Below are 18,542 nucleotides of genomic sequence, written 5' to 3'. Positions count from 1 at the left end.
ATGTGTTAGGTTTCCGTGAATTTAATGATTGCTCTTTAAACTTGCACCTTGCGGATTCCACCATTAAGAAACCTATGGGAAGGATTAATGATGTTCTTATTGTTACAAATAGGAATTATCTGCCCGGAGATTTCATTGTTCTTGACATAGATTGCAATCCTACATGTCCTATTATTCTTGGTAGACCTTTCCTTTGAATGATTGGTGCGATTATTGATATGAAGGAAGGAAATATTAGATTCCAATTTACGTCAAGGAAACGCATGGAAAACTTTCCTAGAAAGAAAATTAAATTACCTTATGAATCTATTATGAGAGCCACTTACGGATTGCATACCAAAGATGATAAAACCTAGATCTATTCTTGCCTTTATGCCTAGCTAGGGGCGTTAAACGATAGCGCTTGTTGGGAGACAACCCAATTTTATTTTTGTTTTTGCTTTTTGGTTCTGTTTCGTAATAAATAATTCGTCTAGCTTCTGTTAAGATGTGTTTTTATGTTTTAATTACTGTTTGTGCCAAGTAGAACCTTTGGGAAGACTTGGGTGAAGTCTTTATGATCTTGCTGTAAAAAAACAGAAACTTTAGCGCTCACAAGATTAGCTACAACTTTTTATTGGAAAGTGCTATTTAGTTGATTCTTTTTGCAGATAATTAATAGATAAATTCCTCACGTCCAAAAATTTATTTTAGAATTTTTGGAGTTACATAACTATACGTTTGATCCAGATTACAACAGACTGTTCTGTTTTTGACAGATTCTGTTTTTCGTGTGTTGTTTGCTTATTTTGATGAATCTATGGTTAGTATCGGAGGGTATGAACCATAGAGAAGTTGTAATACAGTAGGTTTAACACCAATATAAATAAAGAATGAGTTCATTACAGTACTTTATGATGGTGATTTGTTTTTTTATGCTAACGGATCTCATAAGATTTTCTGTTGAGTTTTGTCACTACAAAAAAAAGACACATCCGTGACATTTTGGGCCGAACGAATTTTTTTTCTGTCATACATATGACACTTCTATGACGATAATTGTGACAAAACCCGGTATCATCATAGATGTGGTGGGCTCCTACTTCTATGACAAAAAATCATGACAAAAAATGGGCTTTTCGTCCTGGGCGGGCCGGAGACGCAGCTGGATGACATTCTTTGGCCGTCCATGACGGAAAAAACCGTGGTAGAAGCGAGGGGGAGGAAAATTTCGGGGAGTTCCCGGTTACGGTGGGAGGTCGGGGGCCGAGCGATGCGCGTTTCTCTCGTACACGTATGCGCGTGTGTGCGAGGCGTTGGCTCTAACTGAACCCGAGCGAGGCGTTGGGCTCTAACTGAACCCGAGCGATTGCACTGCAGGCTACGCGTTACTGAACCCGAGCGATCGATCGATGGCTGTTAACTGAACCCAATCGAGCGATTCCTTCGCTACTGCTGCTAACTGAAGCCGATCGATTGGATGAACAGTGAGCGTTGCAGGGGGAGGGTTGGATGAACAGTGAGCGGTGGCGTTGCCTCTGGATGAACAGGACCCCGTGGTGTGGAGGGCTGGATGAACAGTAGACGGTGGAGGGGTGCCCGTGGAGGGGTGGTTGAACAGGACCCCGTGGTGTGGAGGGCTGGATGAATAGTAGACGATGGAGGGGTGCCCGTGGAGGGGTGGTTGAACAGGACCCCGTGGTGTGGAGGGCTGGATGAACAGTAGACGGTGGAGGGGTGGTTGAACAGTAGCCGGTGGAGTAGCGCGCGGTGGAGGCTGGATGAACAGGAGCCCGTGGAGGCTGGAGGAGGTCGACGGTAGCCCGTGGAGGCTAGAGGAGGTCGACGGTGGAGATGAACAGTATCCCGTGGAGTCCCGTTTTACGGTACGCCACACCCCTCCCGATCAACAGGACCCCCGTTTCGACCGTAGCGCTCCAACACAAGTCCGTTTCCTCCGTTTTGCGGTACGCCACACCCCTCCCGATCAACAGGACCCCCGTTTCGACCGTAGGAGTTCCGTTTCCTCCGTTTTGCGGTACGCCAGACCCCTCCCGATGAACAGGATCCCGTTTCGAACGTGGCCAGTCGAACACAAGGCCGTTCCTCCGTTTTGCGGTACGCCAGGCCTCGTTTCCATCGCCTGTTCCGTCCAAGCCCTCTCGATGAACACGACCACGCATTCCGTTCCGACCCAGCCGGTTGGCTCCCATGCGTTCCGTTGCCTCCCGATGAACACGGCGCATTCCGTTGCCTCCCCATGAACACGATGCATTCCGTTGCCTCCCCATGAACATGACGACGACGCTGTTTCTCCGTTCCGAACCAGCCATGTACACGAGCCCTTGCCGTACGTATGCGCGAGTAGGCGTTCGAGACCCTACCCGTATGTACGTACATGGCCGTATTTTCTTTCTTGCACCCTGGCCGCTGTACGTACGTGTACATGCTATGTGCGCGCCTCTACTACAACACGTACGCGCCTCTACTACGACAAGTACGCGCCTCTACTACGACACGTGCGCGCCTCTACATCGACCAGTATATATGTACGTATACGTTCGCGACCAGAATGACAACGCTACGTAGGCTTCGACCAGGTGGGTCCCGACTGTCAGGCACTTCCTTGCCTGCGAAGATGTAGCTGGTGGGTCCCAGCAGTCAGGGGGGCGAATCGTTTTTTTGCCCGGACGCACTTCCTTGCGTGCGAAGGTGTAGCTGGTGGGTCCCAACAGTCAGGGGGGAATCGTTTTTTTTTGCCCTGACACACTTCCTTGCGTGCGAAGATGTAGCTGGTGGGTCCCAGCAGTCAGGGGGGCGAATCGTTTTTTTCGGACGCACTTCCTTGCGTGCGAAGATGTAGCTGGTGGGTCCCAGCAGTCAGGGGAAACGTTTTTTTTCGCGAAATACGGTGGCCCGTCCGGTGGGTCCCCGCTGTCAGGTGGAGGAATAATTATTTTGCGCGTAATGAGGAGGCACTTCCTTGTTGCGGCCGTGGACCCAGCTGTCAGCCTCTCCACGTACAGTCCACGTCCGATGGAAGCCATTCCTTGACCACGTTGACCACGCCGCGCCGAGAGCACCAGGGCGGTGGACGACGGCGAGGCCTAGGAAGGGGACGAGGCGGAGCCGGGGAAGACGCGGCAGTGGATGCCCACGCGTAGAGGAGTATGAGGGTTCACTCGTTCGGTTGTGGTGTGAGGCTGCCGTCGCCGCAGAATAACAGGGGGTGTGGGTGCGTAGAGGGATGGCCTGGCCAGCAGTGGGAGTAGTAGGGGACGGTGAGGCCTCCGCGGCATCACAGTCGGCCACGGGCGGCAGGAGCAGGCGACACGACCGGTGCTGCTTTGGGCGGCTGGAGCAAGAAGACCAGAGGTTGAAGAAGCACTACGACCGTTGGATGGACATCGTACGGTCACTGGAGCTAGAATCGTTCATATATTGACTAAAGTTGACAAAGGCCTCCATCCCAGTCAACTTAGTAGGCCCACAAGTCAGCCTCCCACCAAGGTGGGTCCCAGCTAGCAGGGGGTATTCATTTTTTTGTGCGTAATAAGGAGGCACTTCCGGTGGGTCCGAGCTGACAGCGGGGGGAACGTTTTTTTCACGAAATACGGTGGCCCGTCCTGTGGGTCCCAGCAGTCAGGGGGAAACATTATTTTTCGTGAAATACTGGTGGCCCGTCCGGTGGGTCCCTGCTGTCAGGTGGAGGAATAATTATTTTCCGTGTAATAAGGAGGCACTTCCTTGCGGCTGCCGTGGACCCAGCTGTCAGCCTCTCCACATACAGTACTCTTCCGATGGAAGTCGGTCGTTGACCACATTGACCACGCTGCGCCGAGAGCACCATGGCGGTGGACGACGGCGAGGCCTAGGAAGGGGACGACGCGGAGCCGGGGAAGACGCGGCAGTGGAAGCCCGCGCGGAGAGGAGTACGAGGGTTCACCGGTTCGGCTACGGTGTGAGGCTGCCGTCGCTGCAGAATAATAGGGGGTGTGGGTGAGTTGAGGGATGCCCTGGCCAGCGGTGGGAGTAGTAGGGGGCGCTGAGGCCTGCGCGGCAGCACAGCCGGCCACGGGAGGCGGGAGTAGGCGGTCCCGCCGGCGCTGCTTTGGCGGCTGGAGCAAGAAGATCAGAGATTGAAGAAACATGACGGCATCCAACGGTTACGTCTGCTAGAATCGTTTGTTGACGTATATAATAACTAAAAAAAATCTTGCATACGCGTCAACTAAACAGGCCCACAAGTCAGACCACTCCCTCTTTTTTTTTAATAATTTTTATATAGCTCATGGCAACTTCTTATGCAATTTATTGCAGTCGTTTTTTCGGTTGGCCAGGGCCAATTTCGCATATTTCTGTGGGTTCCAAACTATTTTTAATACCGAAATGTGGAGCCAGATTTAAAGTATGTTGAAGATATATTTAAATTAGGTTAATGCCCAGTGAAATAGGATCTGAAAATGTGAAAAAATTCAGAAATTATAAAGTAATTGTCAATTTGTCATCTATTTTTATATTTACAACCCATTTCATATTACTTTCAAGATTTGCAGGCGTCTTGAAAGAGTTGCAGCCCATCAGGGCATAGAAAAATAAGTAGGCCTGGATTGGGTATTCTTTAGAAAAAATAAACTGGGCTCATTTTCACAAAGAAAAAATAGCTGGGCTGGTCACATGGTGAACATAAAATATAAGCCTGGGCTAGATGGGCCACAGCCCAGTTCAAACCCTGCTCCGTCTCAACAATACCAAACAAAAAAAATACTGCTCGAGTAGCTACGTCCCAGGTGTCAGCCGATCTTGTGCTGTTCTCTTGTCTATTGACTATACTCCCAATGTCGTGGGTCCCAGATGTCAGGAAAACACCAGGAGGAAGCATTTTATTTTTCCATACGCTGACGTGGTGGGCCCCTACTGTCATCCTCTCCACGTACTTCTGCCGATTCCTGTCGTTTGTTGACCATGTTGACAACGCGAAAGGGCGGCGCCGCGGCGAGCACACCAAAGCACACGGAGGACGTCGGCGTTAATGATTTAGGAGACGGTGGGGCGGTGATGCGTGCGCTGAGGTGCAGCCAGCCGTGGGAGGCGGAAGCAGGCGGCCCCGCCGGCGCTGGTTTGGTTTTGGCGGCTGGAGGAAGACAGGACTGAAGAAACACGACAGACTGTAAAAGCAGCAGGAGTACTTAACAACCTTAACTGAAACCAGCAGGGGCACTTAACAACCAAAGCTGAAAGCAACGTGGTCAATAAACATGATATTCGCTTTAGAGCCATGGAAAAGCATGAACATAATCTTTTGTCCTATTCTCCAAGATGGACGGGCCTTCATTATTTGAGACCACCCTTGAATAAGTATCTTTTCACCTCCAAGGGGAATTGAGTAGGTCGACATAAACATCATGTTGTGACCAAGCGCAAGTCTGACCCGACCATGGTCAGGCATCTGTATAGGAACAATAGAACTCGACAGTTCCTGTTTCAAGAAGAGCACACCTGTAAAACTGTGTATAAGCAATAGTTTATGAACAACATATATAACAGAAAACAGCTCGTACCATAAGTTTCTCGACACAGTTGGACCTGTTCAACTAGTGCAGTAGTGGCACACATATCCCACGTGGCCTTCCACCATTGAAACGCCCCACAAGGACCTCAAGACGATCAATAAAGTGTAGGAACTTGTGGATGTCGATCCAGTCAACTTCAGTGCCATTATTAACAGCCGAGTTATTATAGAGTAACAAACGAGCAGACTGATTAACTCTAAAAAAACCTACACGTGCCACCAATTATAAGAAAATATTAGTTAGAAGTAGCATCTTCGTGAGAGATTCGTTGCTACTTCTAAAGTTAAATTGTGATTAGTTAGACAGAATAGGTGGATTAAGAAGTAATCGAGGCAACAAGCAAGAACCAGATACAAAACTAACATGGATGAACAATTGGAACGACATCGGGGTGGAAGATCGCAGTGAAGATGAGACCAGGTTCTGCTATTTCCATCAACATTCGTGCGCCAACTTTCAGTCCGTAACACTTGAGAAAGTTTATCCAAGTTCGGCCATAAAAAAAGCAGCGATCTTCTTGGTTCATGAACCCAACTCGGAACTTATATCCATGGCTTGTCTTCACTGTGACCATTAAACTAGTGTATTCAGTTATGGCAAGGCCGAGCATCTTGAGTACATGTGTTCTGGCAGAGCAAATAATACACTGCAGGAAAAATAATATGAGAACACAGCATGTTCAAAAAAAACCCACCCTCCTGGATAGAAAAGAGGATTCTAGGAACATACTGTGCGCATTTCAAAATGCTGTGTTAGGATGAGAAGGAACAAGTGTGGCGTCTCGCCGAGGGCGCAGAAACCTGTAGGGTACTCGCACTTTGGGCACTGCAAATGAAACACACTAGATTCAGTAGGAAGAAAAATGCATCAACGGCGGCGGCTGCCATCCTAGGATTACCTGCGACCAAGGGACTTGGATTTATCGGGGATGGATGAAGAATTCGTACCTGGTTCTCCATGAGAAAACCCTATGCAATCACCGAGAGGGGGTTTTCTCTGAACAAGCAGACGAGGGAGAAGGGGATTCAGGCCCAGTGAAATATTGCCGCTTCGTCCGTCCAGCTTACTACTAAAGCTGGAAAGGGGGGTTGTGATTTGACGGCTCATTGGGCATTATTGCGGCGCTACGACCGGGGTGTGTCTACCGTGAATTTGTGCACTCTAATTTGTGCATATGTCACGTGGACCCCGTTGCCGGTTGCCCCACATATCAGCGAAAGGAAGTAGAAAGACAGGAGTAACTAGTTACACATAAATATATTTTTTGACAGAGAGATACTCCCTCTGTAAAGAAATATACAAATCTTTTATATCACAGGCTCACCTTGCCGAGAAATATACTCCCTCTGCAACGCACGGGCATTATGGGGGTTCAGCTGAGAATATAATACTCAGATAGGCTCACGGTTCTGGACTTTGGGCCGCAGGCCGACCCTGCATGTTTGGGGGCCCATGTGTTCTACCTCAGCGCTTTTCATATTGCAAGCGATCGGTACGGCGCTGGTTTTAGATGTTATCGCAAGGCGAATACACAAAATTGAATAAAGCACGACAACTGTTGGAATGAAATTGAACGACAGTTCCTAACCAGCAATCAGAGTTGCAATTCTATCAACGATATACCATGTGATAAATAATACTGTCGTACTACTTATACACACATGACACTTGTTTCACCAAGCCAGATTATTACATCAAAATCTCTCGGAGGATAGATCAGTTCGGCAGTTGCGTGCTGCTACTGAAGAATATCAAAGTTGATTTGGACCGGCTCTCCTTGCCGAGAAAGTTCGATTTTGACATCATCCCCTACCGCAAGATATGATTTAGATTTGAACCTTGACCATCCTTTAGCATCAATCATCATGCGACCATCCTTTGTACTTACGGTATATTGAGCAGGTTCATTCACACCAAGGCTGCGCATGGTAAGAGAAACTTGGCCGCGGTCGCCCGGATTGTTGAACGACTCCCTCGTTGCTCTAGGAATTCTCTGTTTGCAAACAAGAAGACATACCCAAACAGTTAGATCAACACAGTGAATCATGTGAAACAACATGGAAAGAAAAAAGAACGAAGCACTTGGGCGGCCAATGCTTACCAAGAAGGTGGACATGTCGGTTTTTGTAAGGACTTTGGTATATGAAGTGCGAACTGCAGCCCAGTCTGTTGCCGGTGCAACTGCACTGGCCGGAGCAGATGCAAGTGCAAGTGTTGGTGCAGGTGCCGAAGCCGCTGCTGCTGCCGGAGATGGTGCTCCTTGTAGAGCTGGTGCCGGTGTCGGAGCAGGTGCCGGTGTCGATGCCCGATCCTCCGGTAGATCAGACTGATCCGCTGACGCGGTTGGTGCCCAATCCTCAGCTGGATCAGACTGAGCTGCTGCCGCTGTCAGTGCTAGAGCAACTGCCGGTGCTCGATCTGTGCGAGACAACGGCGATCGTGTCTGGTCTGCTATGATCAGTTTTCTAACTTGACTAGGATCCGTGACCGTGATCCAATTTTTTCTTCATTTCTTTTAAACGCGAGAAGGACTAATTGCGGCGTTTTTGTTAAACCAAACTGCAGTTCATCATAGGGATTCAGCTTGTACTCAGACAACAGACTGGTCCAATTTTTTCCAGTAATATAAGTGATGGACAGTGCCTTCATTACTGACACGACATAAGAAGTGAAACCTGCAAAAGTAGCCATCGTAGAGCAAACCAAACGGTTTATTCTGTGATGAATGTCACATGGCAAAACCTGCATCGTAAAATTGCAGGAAAAGAAAGAAAACATGACATTAAATCAATAAGATTTAGACAATAAATCGATAAGATTTACTTGATGTGACACGAGTGAATCCTTACCAGGAAATCACTATGTTGAAGTACAAACAAAAGATTGATCGTCCAACTACGCGTGGCATGCAGGGGCCCCGCCTACTCCCACAAGCAGGACAGTCCAAAGGTCGTGACAAATCGTATGGACCGAACATCCATGGGACTGGAAATCCTGGTGGGTGCGATAAACCCTGCAATGCATACTGATATTGGAGTGTAACCATAATTGATAAACCGTCCTCACAAAAAATATGATCTGGATACTTCAAAATATACAGACTGAATTGAGTGGACAGACATTAACATAGACATTAACATAGACCGTTCACACACCAAAAGCGGCAGTACTAATAAACAATACAGGGTTCACAAACACAAATCAAGTACTGAACAATAGTACTTACTACAGACAAGCAAAGTTGCACTAACTAAACTCTGCAGACTATTTCTTGCCACCGACCTACGGGATGAACCCCGCATAACTGACTAGGCCATGGACTTCGTGTGAGATGTCTACATGCACCATCACCATCTTGTCAACCTTGGAGAACCTAACAGAGTGGTCTTTCCACTCATAAACATGATGATGAAGGAGGCCGCATCAGATTTATTGGGAAGCTTTACAAGAACGACACCCTTCGTAATCGAAGTCACAGCCAGGAAATTGTTGTGGTAAAGTACAGCCTCGAGAACACGCCTGACAACAATGCTACAGGAAAATACTAGTTCAGGACACGTGGCGACAAGGACACAACAGCTGGATAGTTCAGCAGTAGAACTCATCATCAGGTCTTCCAGTTCACACGGCATGACTTTGAGAACTTCATCTCCACCGCGGACCTGGTTCTAATTCAAACAGAAACCATATTTTATTACTACCTCCGTTCAGAAATATAAGATGATTTTCGATATTATACTCCATATATGACTACATATACGCACAGAAATGAGTGAACAAAGACAGCAGAACATGTCTTTAAAGGCATGAGAGTAGAGGGATTACATGCAATATCCATAACACAAGTTACTAAGGCAAATATACCCTCTTAAAAGGTAGCATTGATGTTCATAAAGTACTCCCTCCGTCCCAAAATTCTTGTCTTATATTTGTCTAGATACGGATGTATCAAGTCACATTTTAGTATTAGATACATCCGTATCTAGACAAATCTAAGACAAGAAATTTGGGACAGAGGGAGTAGTTGAAAGTAATCTATAAGAAATCAGTGTCAACCTCTCGCATGTTTTGGTCAAAAGAGGAATTTAGAACCGTCATTTGGCACACTAAAATCACATGCAAGATCACCTAGAAAGTTGTACTACCAGTACTAGTACTGCGTGTTAGATGAAAAAACACGATCAAGATCGAGAAAAAGATCGTCAACAAGAGACATTACCTGGACTTGCTTAATGAGGGATCCCAGAGAGGGGGGCTTGGACAGGGCGATGGCTTTGAGCTTGTCTGCGGTAGTCTCGGCAGGGTGCTGGCGCTTCTTCGTACCATGAGCCTCGATGGTTTTGGCCAGAGCCATAGACATCACGTCGGTCGGTGCTTCGGCGTCCATCTAAGAGAGGAAGCTGAGAGAGAAGAGTGAAAGGAGGAACGAGATGAGGGAGAAGCGAAGCGAGTGGGGGTTTTCTTCAAGAGAGGAAGCTGAGAGAGAAGAGTGAAATGATGGTTGCTTCGTCCGTCCAACTTACTGCTGGAAAGGAGGGGGTTTTGTGATTTGACGGCTCATTGGGCATTACTGCTGCGGTTCGATCGGGGTAGTCTACCGTCACTCTACTACGGAGTAATTTAGTGCATGGCTGGTGGACCCAGGTGCTGGCTGTCCCACACGTCGGCGAAAGTGAGTAATTTAGTGCATGGCTGGAGGAGGATCCACACGGCAGAGCGTGTCCACTATTTTTCTGAAGAAAAAATGATTACAGCAAGCATTTCCACTCTTACGACGGAGGAGTGTGAAACACGGCAGCCACTTGAACATACACAGTGCTCCTACTACTAGGCATGTGCAGTGGTTCATACGTCAGTACTACACAATCTTGTTGCTAGTGTAGTAAGATATGAGGATAACAAATGATGTTGTGCGCATGTCAACTACTCCTATATGTAACATAGTACCGCTTTTTCGACTGTCCGGTCGAGAATGAACGGTGAGATCAATGTTAATAGAACTAGGTCCACAGCGCACGGAGAGTACGGTGCTACAGTACTCCACGAAACATGAACCATATGAAGCACGAATAGTGTTAGGCAGGGTGTATGAAGGGTGCACGGGATGGGACCAAAAGTTCCCTTCTCGACCCACTTTTGGGTGTTTGGCAGAGTGCATGAAGGGTGCATGAGTCCACACTAGTAGGTTGACAAAAATACACGAAGAGGAAACAACTATATTGAGATGAGAATGCAACCAAACACACCCACACGCTTTGTGCTACAGTGACTGATCTGCACTGTCTGAGTTTGATCCAACGGCCATGTTGCGCCGAGACATGGACATGCCCATGCAGAGGGCGCCTAAACACCACCGAAGTCCCTCCGCTTCTCGAGGCGCACGACATTGGTGATGCAGGGTGCAACCGCCCGCAGAGCCCGCTCCCGGTCGACGGGAGCCAGCTCGTCAAAGACGGCGTCCAATGGCACGAATGGATTCCGGTGATGGAGCCCCGAAAGGATTCGCCCGGCAGCGGCGACGGCAGCCCGCAACCCCTCCTTGTCCAGCTCAGCCCCCACCGTCGCGCGGAGACGGCTCAACTCGTCGGAGATATAGGTGAAGAAGGAGACCAGGTCAGGAAGCCGCAGCTCGTTGAAGTCGACCAGGTGGTCGAACCGGTTTAGCCTGACGACCGGCATCGTCGCGCTGGCACGGCGGTAGGCATCACGCAGCCGCAACACGTGCGTGGCAACTTGGTTCACCAAGTGGCTGAGGCGATCCTGGACCTCGTCACGATCGGCCCGCTCGGGCTCCAGCCAGCTCCCCTGACGGCCTATTGTATCTCCTGCTTTCTGCAGCAACGCCGCCGACGCCTCGAGCATCTTTGTGGTGGACGCCTGCCGCTTTTGAAGCTCCGTGAACTCCCGCACGTAACGGAGGAGCATGGCACTCCTCTCCTCCTTGAGCTCACGGAGCTCCACGTCCTTGGCCCTGAGCTCCGCATCCTTGACATGGAGCTCCTGTGTCAGGCGCCTCACCTCGGACTCCGTGATCTGCTGCGCCGCCATGGCACCAGGTAGAAGCAATGGGGAGAGGAAGCAAAGGGGCGAAACGGCTGAAAGGCAATGCAATCTACGGGAAGGCGGAGGGAGCGGGGAATCTTTTGGTTTTCACCACGGTAAAACACCAGTCGACGACTTCTCACATCAGGGAGCAGTGGGTTTTTACAGGCGGAGTCATCGTGACTAATTGCTGCCGCGCCTGCTCCCGTCAATCAAAAAATTAAAAATCCTGCCACGCCTGCTCCCGTCAATCAAAAAATTAAAAATCCTGCCGCACCCAAACACCAGAGCAACGCCGCGGTGGATATTTAAATTTACCTGCCGGCAAGTAGATAAAAAAGGGGTGAAAAAACAAATGTGGCGGCGGCCTAGCTAATCGGTCGAACTAGCCCAACTAGCTAGCTACCGTGCTTCACTGATGTACTCGGCGGGAAAGGTGGTCTTTCGTGATTTGACGACTCATTTACTTGCTTCGGCATTACGACCGAGGAGGACCCAGAAAACGCGCGGTAGGGCGTCCCACGTCAGGAAGAATATATGCGTGCACCACCCGGGAGGACCCTGAAACCGCGTGGTAGGCTGTGCCACGTCTCGGCACGGAGGAAAAATGTGCGTGTAAAAATATACCGTATTAGACGTAGTACTATGGTTCGACCTCGGGACCCAGCCAGTCGGTCGAAAACACCCCACTAGCCACACAACTTCATCATGCAAACGTGGCACGGAGGATAGATGTGGTTAGCTCCGTCTCGACCAGCCACAACATCTCTTGTTCTAGGCGATTCTTCTATTTTCCAAGCTTTTTTTTAGTTGTAATAACACCACGGCAAGCTAGCTCCGCTCTTCGTGTGTGCCCATGCAAAGGTTAGACGATGGAGAGAAGAGAGATTGAGATCGCAGACCTGGGACCCACCAGTAAGTGAGACAACGGTCATGCACGTGTTGACGAGGCACTCCCTCTACTCTACTCAACGCAAGTACTGTATAAAATCAAGTTATGGGACAAACCCAACAACCATTCGTTTTTTTAGTCTATCGACTTACGCTTTGTAGTCCAGGTTGCCAGTTCGAATCTCGTCTTTCAGATTTGTTAGTTTTAGGTTCAAATTTGATTAATGACAAGTGGGACCCCCGTGTGTTGTTCCGATATTTCAGTGTAGGATGGTTTTTTTGAACAAACACTTTGCGCGGTTAGACAAGTAACGGCACAAGTTACACGTATTTTGCAAGTTTACGAACAAAAATGACAGCGGCATAGAATATCACATCCACCCTGCAGCTTAGATACTATGGTGATACGAGTTTTTACACCGTTGGAAGTGAGATCCAATGGCTTGGGAGTAGTCTTTGTAATTATGCGCAATTTCCAAACTCTCCAAAGGTTTTTTTGCAAATAAAACATTTAGGCCTCGTGTGTGCCGCTGCATCTTCGATCCAACGGCTCCCCGGTGCTCATATTAGGTGCTCCCCGTAGCTTAATTACCCGCTACGGTGATATGAGCATCTAGGTCGTATGATCAGTGATCAGATGGCACATGCGTAGTACTTGTACTTTCTGCGCATTTCCCAAACTCTATCAGTCGTATATTGCAAAAACATTCAAACCTCCTACTGTGGGCCGTTAGATCTCAGTGAACTCGTATCACCATAGAATCTACGGTGCGGGAGCACCTCATACTCTCCCGTGCGAGAAAACATAAGGTGCTATCGCAGCTTGGATGCTACGGTGATACGGGCTTGGAGGTCGTTTGATCTGAGATCCAATGGCATCTGAGCAGTCTTTGTGCTTGTAAGTAGTGGTCGAACTCTTTTGGTGCTTTTCTGCAAAAAACCATTCGAACCACCGAGGAGGTGTTGGGTCACAAATCCAACGCCTCCGAAGAGCTTGTATCACCAAAGCATCTAAGGTGTGGTAGCACATGATATTCTTACATACAGGAGAATATGATGTCCTCCTTCATCTTAGATGCTACGGTGATACGAGCTTCGAGGTCGTTGGATATGGGATCAAAGGGCATCTAAGTAGTTTTTGTACAAATTGTGTGCAATTCTCAAACTCATCAAGGTTTCCTGCAAAAATATTAAGACACATCATGTGAGCTGCTATATCTCAGATCTACAAGCTCCAAGCAACTCGTATCGGCATATAGCATCTAAGGTATGGGGGCACATGATATTCTCCCGAGGAGGAGGGGTGGGGGTGTGTAACACCCCAAAATTTTGACCTTGTTTTTTAATTAAAATTTTGCCAGGAAATTTAATTTTTATTTTCTGGATTTATCTTTTGATTTCCGAACCTCTCTTTTCTTTGATGTTGTGGAGTTTTTACCCCAAGTGAAAACCTTCCAAAAATATTATTGGACTTGTATACCCTCTCAAGAAAAACATTTCTTTTATCAATGGGTTTATTTGCATAATTATTTTTCCTGAGCTTTATTTCCTTAAAAAGGATTTGTCATGAGTTTCAGAGAACTATTGGCACTACAACCCTTTCAGAAAATTCTTGAAAATTTCAACCAAAATTTGGGGATGTCATGTGATGTTTCCACATCACTTTTATGCAAAAATATCTTTTGGTCATTGGAGATTTTGAGCTCTACACCAAATTTTCAAATCTGGTCCAGTAGGTATTTTTGCACTACAACCTATTTAAATATTTCTTTAAAAATTCTTCCAAGTGTTTGGAGATGTCAGTAGATGCATATAATTCAACTTTATGCAAAAACCCATGAGTGTTCTTTGAAAAATTTGAGCAAATCATCCTCTTTTGCTCTCTGGTTCAGTTTGGCATTTTCTACTGCAACCATATTTTAACTTGCCCTTTTACCCAGGACTCTTTTTCCTACTTATAGGCCACCCTGCAAAACCCGTAAGCCCAGGAGAGTGGACCCATTGGAGTATGTTTGGTCCATGAAATGATGCCCTTTTCTTTCTGTCCAGAATTGGTTTTCTCAAAAACTTGCACTAACAAGTTTCTGGTTTTGCCCAAATAACCTTGCCACCGTCTTTAGCATCTAAAGAGACTATGATCTGGAGTTTTTGGCCACCCCAAGAGATGCCTAGATGCCCATGACATTCTGTCGAGCACTTTGTGTGCATGGCCAAATTTGGCATGATTTTTAGTTGGCATTGTGAGCTTGATCCTCTGACCTAACTAACTTGTCCACTAAGCTCCTAGCTAACCCTAACCCAGGCCTGTTAACTACCAGCATCATCCGAGCTCTCTAACACGCGCTGGCATTTCGTCGAGCACCTGGCGTGCATGCGCTGGGCGCGCCCAGAGCGCGCGTTTTGCACGTGCGTGCGCACGGGTCGCCGCGTCCCGCCCCTGGCCCTTGCTCGCCTGCAGAGCCACGCCCGTCCTCGTCCACACACCAGAGAGCTCCAAGCCCTCCCCTGGCGCCCTACAGCGCCGCCGTCAGAGCCCCTTGGCGGCACGCCAGCGTCGGCAGCAGGTCTCTGCCATGGACGGCGCCGCCCAAGCCACACGCGCGCGCCAGCTGCCCCCTGGAACAGCTCGAGCTCATCCGCAAGCTCGTCGGCACGCGCTCGTCGCCGCCACGTCGCCCTGCAGCTATAGAACGGCGGTTCGCCGTTCTTATCCACGGCCGCCGCGGGAACCGACCTTGGCCGCCTATAAGAGGAGCCCCGAGCTCGTCCAGTCACTCAGGCAAGCTCAAGCCATCCACCTAGCGCTCCCATAGCCTGCAATCGACCAAGGAAGGCCGTCTTCCCCCTCTCCGGTCAGCTCGGCCGCCGCCACGTTCCGGTCCCGCTCGTCGCAACCAGAGCCTCCCCCGTCTGTCTGGAGCCACCGTTCAACTCCCCTGAACCTTGCGGAGCCACCCCATCTCTCAAACATGATCGGGAACCACCGTAGCTCTAGTCCCCAAAACCTCCCGAAGCCACCTCCGCCGCGGAGCTCGCCGCCGGCGACTCCCTCCACCCCCGCCAACTTAGCGACCACCGGGAGGACCGCCCTGGACTGGCGGATCCATCCCTGCCCCCGGGGCCCCGTGGGGAGCCGCCGTTCGCCGGCGTCAATCGCCGGAGCCCGCCACCACTCGGACAGAGGAGGAGGGAGGCGCGGGCGACTGGTCAAACCTGACCAGTGGGCCCCCTGGACCCACTGTCAGTGACCCCGAGCCGGCCCGCACTGTTTTAAGTGGAGGCGTAAAACCCGAAGTACGTGTCCCCCTCTCGAAAGCGTATTTCGTCCGAAACGTTTTCTTTTCAGTTTTATTTTAAAATCAGATTTTGACTGAAACTTTGACTGGCTATATCTTTTTAAATAAAACTCCAAATGAATTAATTCTTTTTCCTACCTCTCTCAAATTTCACCTAGTTTATTTTAAGATTTATTTCAAAAATATCTAGGACAACTTTTGCGCTGTTTTTAAAGTGTGTGTTATTTGAATATTTTTGAAAATAGGAATTTGGAGGGGAGATTATAACTTTCAAGAGTTTTGGAGTGCACCTCACCCCTCCACACCTTGAAGGAAAGCATCTTGAACTCAGATATGATACAAGTTGGGTGCTGTTTTGCTAGAATATTCTAGAACTCCATCATTTATGCTAATGCGGAATGGTGTTATTTTATGTGGAATCATACTCATGCATATAAGCACATGGTGAAAATCTTTTCTGTTATGTATGTGACATTGATGACAGTAGCTACTTCTCATGCCACATGTGCCTGATGATAGTTCAGAGGGAGTCCGAAAGGAGGTTATGTTCCGGTGAACACAACCCCGTGACTGACGTCTCGTTGTGGCGAGAATGTGCAGTAAGGCATGATGGGGCATGAGGGGTGGTGACCCTGTCGGGAAACTATGAAGAACATTGCTATGCTAACCATGCAGGGAATACTTAAACCTCCTGAGTCGGCCGTAGATCGAGTCTTGTTCCGGTAACCTCCCATACTTGTTTCGTACTACCACTTGTCCCTGCCATAGGTAGGGTACGGTTCAGTAAGTTGTCAACCCCTTTCTAGCACACACCGTACAGAGAGGCCATGGTGGAAGATATCGGTTGCATCCGGTAGGCATGCCACCTGGTCCGGGGGCATGGGTGTTTCCGGTTGGAGCCGGGGGGTAGCTCCCCTAGTTTGCGCGCGGTATAAATTTTGTGATCCCATGCTACGTCGAGGTTGTAGCCTCCCCACTTAGAGTTTCGCTTAACGGGTGTCGTGGGTGATTCCAGACACCGGTAAGTTAGGCTGGTGTGTGCGGTTAGGTGTGTTTTCAATTAAAAGACCGTAGACGGAATTAGTCCCGATGGACTAAAGAAATCTGTTACCCGTGGGAAAAGAGTACACCCTCTGCAGAGATTATACATCTATTCGAATAGCCGTGTCCATGGTTAAGGACTACAGTCTGGGATGGGTCAAGTGTCGGTCTTAGTGTCGGTCTTCAGAGGAGAAAAACTGTTAAACCAGAACTTGGATCATGACTTGTGACTTGTGATGATTATGAATTATTATTATTATTATGGACTAACCATTTACATTATTTGAATTATTGAGTATCCCTGGGACGGTTCTACCTCCTGGATATTCGCTGTGATCATTCTCTTATAAGCCCTTTATGTGGTGTCGCACAGACGCCCGACTGTGGCATGCTTGTTATTTAAATTATTTATAAGCCCTTTATGTGGTGTCGCTCAGACGCCCGACTGTGGCATGCTTGTTATTTAAATTATTTATAAGCCCTTTATGTGGTGTCGCACAGACGCCCGACTGTGGCATGCTTGTTATTTCTATTATTTATAAGCCCTTTTATGTGGTGTCGCTGACACGCCCGACTGTGGCATGCTTGTTATTTATTTACCTTATAAGCCCTTTATGTGGTGTCGCTCAGACGCCCGATTGAGGCACGCTTTATATTATTACCCATTCAAGGTGTCGCTTCAGATACCCGAACGGTGCATTTTTAATTTCCTGCTTACGTGCATCGTGAGTTTCATTTTTGGACTGACTACGTGATCGTGGATTATTTTAGTGCATGATTATCACCTGCTATGTTATACCTGTTTTCATGATGTTTGCGAGTACATTCAAAAGTACTCACTGGCTTGTCCCTGGCTATTGTCTTGGCCAGATTTCTTGCATGGAGAGGAGCACCGCGATGAAAGTCCTGGAACCTAGGTAATGGAGACAGCATCCGCGCGAAGATAGGAGTTATCCTGGTCAGCTGTTCCTGTGGGAAATGGAGTCCCATAGACGCAGATGAACCACAAACCGCTTCCGCCATCAACCACTAGAAACCAATTGTTGTACTCAGAGGCCACAATGGTCTTGTACTACATATTTTGTACTTTTCTTGGAATTTCTGTATCAAGTTAGTGCCTCATTAGCTAACAGTAATCCTGGGGCTGGTGAGCACAAGGGCCATTTTCTGGGAAATTAATATCCCGAAAACCGGTCCTGACAGGGTGCACAACCAATCGTGGTTGGGAGGGTGGGGACAAATATAATCTAAACAACCCTAAACAGAGCTCCACAATTTTATCTAAGGACCCTAAACCGGTCCTGACAGGGTGCACAACCAATCGTGGTTGGGAGGGTGGGGACAAATATAATCTAAACAACCCTAAACCGGTCCTGACAGGGTGCACAACCAATCGTGGTTGGGAGGGTGGGGACAAATATAATCTAAACAACCCTAAACAAGCCTAAACACAACATTTGCATGTACTGTAGTACTAGACTTAATATTCATGTTTCAGTTTCATGTTCATTTTAAATATTGAACTGAGGACCATGGATGTCTTACATTTTACTCCCTTCGTTCCTAAATATTAGTCTTTTTAGAGGATTCAAATGGACTGGCACATACGGATGTATATAGACATATTTTAGAGTCTAGATTCACTCATTTTGCTCCGTATGTAGTCACTTGTTGAACTCTCTTAAAGACTAATATTTAGGAATAGAAGGAGTATTTTTGA

The sequence above is a fragment of the Aegilops tauschii genome, chromosome 6 (assembly GCF_002575655.3).
Source record: "Aegilops tauschii subsp. strangulata cultivar AL8/78 chromosome 6, Aet v6.0, whole genome shotgun sequence".
In the NCBI taxonomy this organism is placed as follows: Eukaryota; Viridiplantae; Streptophyta; class Magnoliopsida; order Poales; family Poaceae; genus Aegilops; species Aegilops tauschii.
The sequence above is the reverse complement of the archived record's forward strand: the minus strand, read 5'-3'. Positions refer to the sequence as shown.